We start from the raw sequence: 11,144 nt of genomic DNA, 5'->3' as shown, positions 1-11,144 counted from the left end.
TTGCATTTTTTTCTTCGACCAGTTGGTTGCTTCCATCTTCTCAATACAATAAATTATAGCGGGAAAGGCTATTCAAATAGTTTTGGAGAATAGGTGAGAGAGTTATTGAATCTCTCATTCTTAGATGCTACTTAATTACCTCAGTAGAAAAGATAGCCAGTGACAAATGTCAAAGAGATACCTTTGATTTATTTCTTTTATGAGCAGAAAATCCAAAAAAGAAAGGTTTTAGGAGAGTTTGGAACAAAGTATTCGAGTTTGAATTCCTCGTACATAAATTTGTTTTAGTATAAATAGATAAGGAAATTAGGCCTTGACGCGGCACTTAAAGTGCATCATAATTTTTCGTATAAAAGAAAGAAAGATTTCATCGCACTCCCTCAGGCCCATGTGGTCATAGACACCTCTCTAATGATGAACTTTTCTCACGACTTACAATATTTATTTTACTAGCGAGCGCTTACTAGTCACTAGTCTAGAGAAATAAAATTAACTATATGTGAGAAGACCCCGACCCTCTAGAAAGATTCCAAGTCAAGTCCAAGTCCAATTTTTTTTTACGTTGTTGCCAATTCTTTTAAAACTTGAGTTATTTGTAGGCTTGTGCATTTTTATTTTTCTATTCCTTAATAAATTATACGTAGGTGAAATTCTCAATTGAAAATAAAAAAAATATTTAGAAAAATATCATAGGGCGGAAATAAATGTTCTCCAACGATTTCTATTATCCGCTATGTGCCTGATTTGGTTTCAGGTGGCGGTGGCAGAATTCTCGTTGGAGATTATGTGCGTCCAAACTTGACCTGGGCGATCTCTGTGCCGACTTCTTTGCGGATTCCGTTGAAAAGCCATTTTGGCTACATTATCGTTTTCTTTATTGCTTGAGAATGTGAAGTAAACGTATTTTTGAAAAAAGAAAAATAATATTGAGATTTATTCAGTGGTGAAAATTTGGGATATAGTTTTTTGAGCTGAAATATTTTTGGTTCTTTTTAACATTTTTATAAAGATTTGTTTTTTTAAGTTTTTTAGGATAAAATATAATACAATAATTGAAAAAACTGCAAATTAAAATAATTTTACAAACATTTAGTAATTTTGAGATCAATTAAATTTTGAAAATTTTGCTTGGTGGTTTTAAAGTGAAATATCTGCGGACCCTCTTAACTTTTTAAAACTTTAAAAAACTTTTTAGGATAAAATTTTTGACAAGAAACAAAAACATAAAATTATTTTTAATATTTTTCATATTTTTTTTATCCAATTTTTTAGAATTATTTTGTTGTTGTAATTTTTAAGTTTTCTAAATATGGGACTTTTCCAGAAATATATTGGCACAACATTTTATTATAAAGGGTGGTTAAGTTTCAAGGGCCGGTGTTGATCTTGAACAAAATAGAATTTTTTTAGGAAATTATTGTCATTTCTCTTTATTATGATAATACTTGTATGGCTCAATTATGTATGGAATAAACTATGGGCTAAATAGCCGCTGCGTCCTTGGCGGCACAACTCCATCCGATGGTCTAAATTTTCGATGACGTTGAGGTATAATTGAGGTTCTATGCCGTTAATGTGCCGAATTATCTCATCCTTTAGCTCTTGAATTGTTGCTGGCTTATCGACGTACACCTTTTCTTTCAAATAACCCCAACGAAAGAAGTCCAACGGTGTCGTTGACATTAAGGTGTGGTTCACATTCAACATCGGGCTTTGAAATGTAACCACCCTTTATAAGCGCTCCACACAAACAGCGATGACTTTTACAATTACTTTGGTTGCTGCATATGTTGCCTGGTTGCACCGTTGGTTTTGCTCCTTTAGTTCTCTATACCACGAACTGCTCTTTAGTTTACGAGTCATACTTGAAAAATCATGTTTCATCACTTATTACGATCATACTAAAGTTAAGTTGAAAACATAGAGTCTGTTTTCGAATTTTTTTTTTAATATCGAGCATATCGAGCTTTTTTTGGCTCTCACTTCTATAACCGCTTTTTCGTATAAACCATCGAGTAGATTTCTTCGTGATATCGAATCATTTAGCAGTATTCACAGTGCAGCCATAGCATTCAAGTCCAATTCACTACATGCCACTTCCTTTGCTATCCGTTGACTTCAGCCAATTTTTCACTTCACCAAATCTACATTTATCTCATCAGTCGACGATTTTGACCGCCTTTCTCGACACTCGTCCTTCACAGAAAAATATCCAGTGTGGAGTCTTTGATAACACTTACAAATATTCAGTTCAGTTCGAACATAGTTCAATTAATATTTAGTTTGCAACCCATTGAAAATTGCCACAGGCTTTGCAGTTGACGCCGAAAGACGTTAAGTATTGAGTAACAAATTTCCAGCTGCGTCGTTGGGGGAAGTTTTGCTGACAATGCATCAATTATTTTACGTTTTTTTGTTTTCATTCTAACCGATTTTTCTGAAATTTTAAATGAAGAATCGTAAGACTATAAAACACTAATTACATTTGGAAAATTTTCTAAAAAATTAAATGACCCATCGATACTATATTATTACTATGTGTTGTATTAAATTATAATAAAATTTATAAATTACAAAAATCGGCCCTTGAATTAACTTTGTCCATTTTCTGCTTCACGTTTAACTCATTTCGTTTCTCATCCAAACTTACAAACCCTTCCTTCCCACCGGGCGCCTATTGACAGTTAACTGCTTGTCTACTAAAACTGCTTTCAAGTGATTCATCCGCTGCCGTCTTGGAAGAAAGTTGTATCCGTCTCTAGGAGAGTTGATCCCCTTCATTACTTACACGTTCCGCATCTTTGCATTGAAGCTGGATAGTTTTTTTAATGTTTCAGGGGTAGCCAGCGGTCCGAAAAAGTTATGAATTTCAATAATTTTTTTCTGCTAGTCAGTTGCTATATTTTACAAAAATAAAAACACGCAATTAATGCATCATGTTTTCACTTGACTCTACCAAAATTTAAAAAAAAAAAAAAATTAATAATTGCAAAAGTTATCGTTGTTTGTGTGAGCGCCTTACTTCAGAAGTCCCATGCGGTGATCATCACAAGTCCTTGGAGATTCATTTAAAATGAATCTGATAAGAGAAATTAGTTTTATTAATAAATAATATTGTGCCTAATCGAAACTATTTCTTCAAAACACACAACGGCTCCAGGATATATTATTTTATAGATTTTCGAGAAAAAAACCGAAACTTAATTGTAAAAAAAAATTTTTGGAAAAAGATCCTTAGATCAGGTACGAGTTCTGCCCTGCGGTTTTTAGTTATAGTGGTCACCAGTTTAAAAACATAGTTTTGAGAGAAATGCATTTAAATTTTTACTATCGTCGGTTGCTTGCAGCTGCTGTTAGCTACTTGCTCTCTAAGCTACGGTGCGCCCGAGCACCCTTTGTTAATTGTTGAATAACTCGAAAAGTATTTGACAGATTCCCCGCAAATTTTCACACAATATTTTCATGATATTATATTTTAGGTAAAGGGAAAACAACTTCCAATTTTTTGAAAATTCTGACTACCCCTAATCCCTTAAATTCTTCTTCATAATTTTCACTATTACCAAAAATATGGGAGAAATTTTCACAAGCACAGAATATTGCTTGCGTAAATATAATATTTCAAAGCTCATCGCTTGCTATAATTTTTCTGACAAAAAGTGGAGCATATTTCAAAAAATATCATTTTTCTATCACTCAGTGGTGGATACTTCAGAGAATAACTTTGTATTTATTTCTTTCTCTCAGTTACGCTAGATTTGTATGCGTTCGGTGATAAAAAATTGTGCACCTGTTGTGATTATACAGTCTGCGTCTAAAGAAAATAACCGTTTTTTTTTCTTGTAACTTCAAGATATATTTCGTTCTGCTTTTTGCTGCGAAATAGTCCCACTCAAGGGCTACGATGCCAGTGCTAACTCAGGCTAGTGTCGTTCGAAACTTTCACGTAAACGCAATGAAGCCAAAATGAGTGAAAAGTACGCGAAGTTTTGAGGCGGTAGTTTTATGCACGCATTCGAAAGGGCCGAAATTATCTTATCTGCAAAAGTAATTAAAAAATCAAAAAGTTTGTTGTGATGTGGAGTCGGCGGTATAAAGTGTACGAAAATGTTGATGATTTTTACGAACGTGGCTTGAAGCGAGTGACGACAAAAAAGCATGCTAAGGTGATCGTCCAACTTTTTGTGACTACCTACTACTACTATTCTTTGTGACTACGCCAAGCATGTACAATTCTTGCTAAAAAGGGAATAGGTATGAGTATCAACTCCATCGAAAGTCGACTGAAGGAGGCGATCATATCCTACCGTCCCACATCATTAAAACCACTGCTCTCAGAAAAACACATTGAGAAATAACAAAACAAGGAAATGGCGTCACAGTATTGGTCTGGCTTTCCCAGCCCCAAACGCCAACCCCATTGAAAATGTGTGAAAAACTATGAAAACGCATCTTTCCGAAAAACCAGTCCACGATTTAAAGCAATTCGTGCGTCTTGTACGCAAAATCTAGTCCTCTTTGTCGATGAGCCACGCAGAAAAGCTGGCTCAAAGCATGAAGAAGATGCCAGGCTATACTCGACAACGATGAAGACTACACGGCTTGTTGAGTAATTGCAACTCTTAGTTTTGTACATATATGTATATAATTGGCGCGTACACCATTTTTGGGTGTTTGGCCGAGCTCCTCCTCCTATTTGTGGTGTGCGTCTTGATGTTGTTCCACAAATGGAGGGACCTACAGTTTCAAGCCGACTCCGAACGGCAGATATTTTTATGAGGAGCTTTTTCATGGCAGAAATACATTCGGAGGTTTGCCATTGCCTGCCGAGGGGCGACCGCTATTAGAAAAATGGTTTTTATTAATTTTGGTTTGACCGAGATTCGAACCAACGTTCTCTCTGTGAATTCCGAATGGTAATCACGCACCAACCCATTCGGCTACGGCGGCCGCAGTATATTTTTTGGCATTTGATTTCATTAATTTAATGCTAGCTAGCTTTAAGATTTTTAGTAAGATCAGTTTTAGTGCAGTAATGCGAAGGCTTGAAATATCTTACGTATTTTTAAAGTTTAATAATTATCCAAGTTAATTCGGAAAACCGCGGGTATTTTTCTGGTGTATTTCACCTTGAACAAGTTTTCCCAAATGTGTGTAAGCATTACGTAAAAATATTTAATTTCTCTCAATACCTCCATCGATCTCGTTGTGATTTTTTTTTGTACCTTTTCTCCCTCCCCATAACACCGCTTCGATCTCAGCAATACGCCTTCTTCTGTCAACCAATAATGCAATGCCATCACGTTGTCTGGTAACAGGATACACGTTGTCTTGTGTGTATATCATGAGCCGCTGCAACAATGAATGCTATTTTAAAAACATCATTTCGCTTGCTTGTGTGTGTATATGCCATTTTACGCTGCATGTTCTTCAATCGTAGGACTCGAGCTGCTGTTTATTTTCTACTATTTTCCTATTTTGCTATTTAATTTTTTTCTACCATTTTTTGCCCTTAGCTACTTGTCATTTGTCTCACGTTTCTTAATTAGTGTCGGTCTATGTAGCCCACTCGCTTACCTCCGCCCACCTCAATGGCGTCATTACTGCGAGTTGATACTATGTTCGCCTGCTGGTGTGCCTGAAGGAAGAGTGCTCATATTTCTTTTATTGTTACTTTTTTTTAAGCTTGTTTTTCTACTGCTTATTCCCAGAGTTTCGCTGACTCAACGATTGCCACATGACACGTGTCATAATTATTGTTGTCGAACTACACTTGTTTGCGCTGCGCTACATGGTCGCCTCGTAGCTCGACATTGCTCAACATAGCTTAACATGGCTAGCATAGCGCACACGTTGCGAGGTGAAATTTTCTCATTAATTTTTACGCATAATTGCAAAGTAATTGAGAAAGAGAATTTAATTCTAGCTAAAATTGGAGCATTGGGTATTAGAGGACACTTAAGCAGCAGGAAAGTACGTGCATAAATATGTTTCGCGTACTAGTACATTTATGTGTCTGCGCGTGTGTGTATGCGTGTCACTAATGTGTTGCTTTGCATTTTTTGCATTAAATTGGATTTATATATTGAATTTTCTGGCCTTTATGTGGGCGACTTCGCTTTCAAGTTACTAAATGTAATTTTGTATTATTATTCTCATTCCTTTTTTACGTATTCTGCTGGCCTACAAGGCATATCTTAACATATCTCACATTACATGCAACATATTATATTACATATACGTGCATGCATACACTTATACGCATATTTAATTTGTATGCACGTGTCCGACGCGGCGTATACGTAACCCGTTGTGATTGAATGCTGATTGAATGACATGTGGCGGATTACAGTATCAGTGAACGCTGATGCATGTGAAGGCGTGCAAGCAAGATAAAGATGAAGCGTGAGTGATGCTGAAAGGGGGAAAGAGTAAAAACGGCGAAGGAAAGCAGGCCAGTTGAGGTTATTTTATTATTGGTTTTATTCTCGCTTTGAGTTATTTTTTTCTCGTTAAAATTGTTTCTGTTCCGGCTTAATATATGTGTACGTGGCAGCATTGGTGGGGGCTTTCCGGTGTTGCGGTAATAAATCCTTTCGGTGCTCATACACTTAAGTTCGCATCACATTTTTTGTATCTTTCAGGTAATCTTATTAAAAGTGTCTTTAGCCAGTTTTTTGTTTTTTTTTGGTTTTTTTTTTGGGTTGCTGGACTCTACCACGTGCGACATGTAATGTCGGTTTTAAAAGCTTTTAAGTCAGATATTGGCTTTGTATGAGTAATTTGATACATGGTGGTATGGAAGGTATTTATTTTTCATTTTCTGCCCAGCTATAAATGCATTTATGTAAATATTAAAATCGCACGAGTTTGGTGGGAAATACTTGCGTGGAAGCATACAGTGATGGCAAAATTAATATAAGCGCTATAAATTGTCAAGCTTTGACTATTTATTTATTTATTTATTTATTCAGTTATTTTTTTTTAATATATTTCCTACTAAAAACAAAAAAAATGAAAAAAAATTACAACTTTTTATTCAGAATTTTCCGAAAGATTTCGGGAATGCAATTTTAAAGCTCATTGAATTTTGTCACAATAAAGTGCAAGTTTCAAGTGGTTCCAAAATTACATTAATTTTAACAATTTTTTCGTTTGACGGCATTGGCTGTTTTCTTCCATATAGAGAAAGTGTGGAGTAGGCGTTAAATAGTGATCTAAAAAATGCATACCAAAAATTTTCCTAAAAATTCTGAGTAAAGAGTTCGAAACTTTCGTTTACGTGATAGTTATTGTAGTTAAAAAGCTCGAAGTTTTGGTGAAGATTTGCCGATTTATTACAAATTTTATATAAAGTTCGAAACTTTTTTGTAGCTTTAGTATGAACTATATTTTTATCCTCCTGTAAGGAGGAGATAAAATCTCTTGGGTGTGCGCGTAACATTTCTCTGATGTGGTTTCCAGGACATAGGAACATAGAGGGAAATGAAATTGCTGATGAGCTTGCGAGTAAGGGAACTGAATTGGCCTCAGTGACCACCTCCCCGGGCATCGGCATCCCCCTGAAAGTGGTTAAAAGGGAACTGCACAAATTATTTCTCAGAAAAGCGCAGAAAAGATGGAGCTCCATTTCTTCATGTGCTATTTCGAAAATCCTTTGGCCCTTATACGACATGTGGAGGAAAGTCGTTTGGACTCCTCGCCATTCGATTTCAAAACTCATAGCTGTATTTACCGGTCGCTGGCCGATAGGTACACACGCGGAAAAGCTAGGGTTACCATTTAACCCCCATTGCAGAAACTGTGGGGACCCTTCAGAGAAGGAGACTGTTGAGCACTTTCTCTGTAAATGTCCGGGTTTGGCAGCTAGACGGCTAAGGTGACTGGGCGCTTGTTGCTTCGACAGCCTAGGGTAGTGCGCCAACCTAAATCCAATCAATCTCCTCCATTATATCAACTGCTCTGACTGGCTGTAGATATCTGCCTGTTGGAGGTCTTATAATGCTATCAAAACGGCGCTTTAGTGCTACTTGAGGAATACCAGACCGGCACATCAACCATTTCACCTACCTACCATATTTTTATAAAACATAACTGAAGCTACAAAATAAAGAGGCAAAACTTTTCAATATGCAGCGTATACCTCATTTCGACGCTGACTGTATGTACAGTTAGGATAATAGTAATATCAGCGCTATATATTGCCAATTTTCACTAATTGTTGGGTTAAAAAAAAAATTAATTTTTATCAAATATATTTTTGTAGCTTCTTAAAAAACTATGTAGCTGAAATTTTCAAACTTTGTACAAAATTCTTTAAAATTTTACAAACTTACAAAAATTTTCATAAAAATTTCAAAATTAGAATTTGAGCAAAATTCTTTGGACGCAGTTTTATAGGCTATTCAATTTTAGCTCAATTTCATATAAGTTTAAGGTAGCTAAGAACTCGCGTTAGGTTAGGTTATGGTGGTAGTCGGTCTGTACGACCAACTCACTTAGACCTTATAGGTCCGTTGCGATATCACTATACTGCGCGGGAAGCTCATTTGCTTTGCTTCGTGGAACCATTTTGTGGCTCTTATGAAACGCAGGATTGGTCCCATCCCCACGCCAGACAGCTCTGTAAGAGAATTGAAAAAGTATTTACCTAGACAACCTGATCTGATTTTAGCTCAAACTGGTCAATTGCAAAGGGTGTTCTCAACTGTGTATTTCTCTTCCTCATCTCTACAACTTCTGCAATATTCATGAGAGAAAACTCTCGTGGAATGCCTGCCAAATAGCCAGTGACCGGTTAAACAAGCCTTGACCTTCGAGCTATCAACTCCTGAGAGGCTAAGCAGTACCTTATGCCTTTTCTTGTTTATTTGCGGCCATAGTAGCCTAGCTGTTACGCATGTTTCTTCATCTCTCCTTGAGCTATTGGCCTTTTGGATAATGTTGTTTTCGATTATTAGTTTACGCGTGGCCAAAGGTATTCCAATGGTACTTTTATCACTGAGCAGTTGCAGAGCAGTACCTCGCGTTGGTTTGTGATAATTTGTTTGTCTGATGATGCTATGGAGTTTGTTCCATACAACGAATGCTCGAAATTTTGTAATGATTTAATTTTTAACTAAACTGCGCAACATCATTAGTTAAAAAATGTGTGAAAAATCTCTAAGAATTATAAGAAATTAATGCGACTTTTCACCGCTTCAAACTTGTTGAATTTTTTTTTTAATTTTTGCAAAGTTTGAAAGTTTGAGTTATATGATTTTTGATGTGGAATGAACTAAAAGGCGATCAGATTGGAGGTAGTTTCTTTTTATTAAGTTATTTTTTGTACAGATTACGCGTGACTACTGTGAAACTACAATAAATACATAATTTTTTTCAGTATTCATACACATTTCATCATGGAAAGACTTACGTCTCAACAACGTACGAAAACCGACGCTCTGTGAAAAGTTGTACATGAGAGGTGCTCATTATTGGCTTAATGGCTATATCACTAAGCAAAATTGCTAAATTTGGGCTGAAGAGCAACCCGAAGCCATTCAAGGACATCTCTTACATCCACTGAAAATAACCGTTTGGTGCAGGCTACGGACTGAAGTGATCATCGGCTCATATTTTTTGAAGGCGGAGGGAGGCTGGCGCCAATGTAACAGTGAATAGCGAACGCTATCGCGCCATGATAGACGACCTTTTGATGCCGAAAATTGAAGCCCATGATCTTTATAACATTTGGTTCCAACAAAACGGCGACGGCGCTACTTGCAATACAGCCTGTGGGAAAGTGGATTCACTGCGTCGCTGTTCCGGTAAGCAATTTATCTTTCGTCTCGGATGTACCAGTGGATGGCCACCAAGATTGTGTGACATCACACTCTTGCACCTTTATTTGTGAGGGCATGTAAAGTCTATTTGCTCCGTGGGCAAACCAGCTCCAATTGAGGCATTGGACGCCAATATTACTAAAGTTATTCACGAGAAACCGACCGATGCCCTCCAGCGAGCCATTCAAAATTGGTGTTTACGGATGGCCGTAATACAGCGCCGTTGCGCCCAACATTTGAAAGGAACTATTTTTAAAAAACAAAAGCTCCTTCATGGCTTCTACGCAAAAATCATAAAGATTGCTCAATAAATTAGAATTTTAGTTGTTTTATTTCAATTTAAAATCCGATACCTCTAAATTGATCAACCTTTAGTACTACACTGGGGCACAGTCTTACTTGTTTCCTAAAAGGTAAAATGCAGATGCACAGGTTGGCAATAGAGATTTCGGAAGACATCGCCGCGATAAAAATGCCAGTTGTTAGCAATGAAAAACACGAAGACGAATTACAGAAAATTGGCACTATGGTCATTCAGTGCTAGTGAGTTTGACTGCAGAGTGCGCATAACCTACAAACGCCCACATACACATGAAGGCATATAATAATCCATTGTTATAATCTACCTTGTGGGATGAAAATTCAGCGACGGTCAATGAGGAATTCAATGGTATTGCGTTGCCGTGAGCAATTTTAAGACTCGTGGTATCAGCATCAATCACCCGAAAGTCTCCATTGGCCGCACTCAGACAGCTGAGATTCAAGTAGGTATGTCGCACTGTAGTTGTTGCATGAAATATGTGCAAACTCACTCCCATGCGTTCATATATTAGTTGAGAGCGTAAAGCCAAGGATAGTAAAAATCCTTCAAAAGTTGCTCTCACTGTGGAAAATATTTTGTTTTTTTTTTAGATCTCCATTTATTTCATACAATCTGTCATAACAATAACAATAAGTACTAGTTTTACCTAAAATTTAACGACGAATAACTTAGAGTAAGAACTCCCAGTAGAATTCGTTACTTAATAATGAACATCATATAAAATATATATTATACAATTTTATAACTTTTACATTTACGTATATTACATTTTAAATCTTTGCATTAAATCGTTATGCTGAGATTTTTTTGATCTTGAAGAGTAGCTTATCTTGGAAAGGTTATTTGCTCGGTTATTCGGTTGAGTGGCAAGTCGGTTGTTGTGTCTTTGGCTGAGGTTGTTTATTTCTTCGAAAACTGTCGTAACTTTTAGGTCACGGTGCAATATCACGTTTCGTACAAACTATGGCACATTGGCACACATGCGGAGAGCCTTCGAC

Source organism: Anastrepha ludens, chromosome 5, assembly GCF_028408465.1.
Source record: "Anastrepha ludens isolate Willacy chromosome 5, idAnaLude1.1, whole genome shotgun sequence".
In the NCBI taxonomy this organism is placed as follows: domain Eukaryota; kingdom Metazoa; phylum Arthropoda; class Insecta; order Diptera; family Tephritidae; genus Anastrepha; species Anastrepha ludens.
This window is presented reverse-complemented; position numbering follows the sequence as displayed.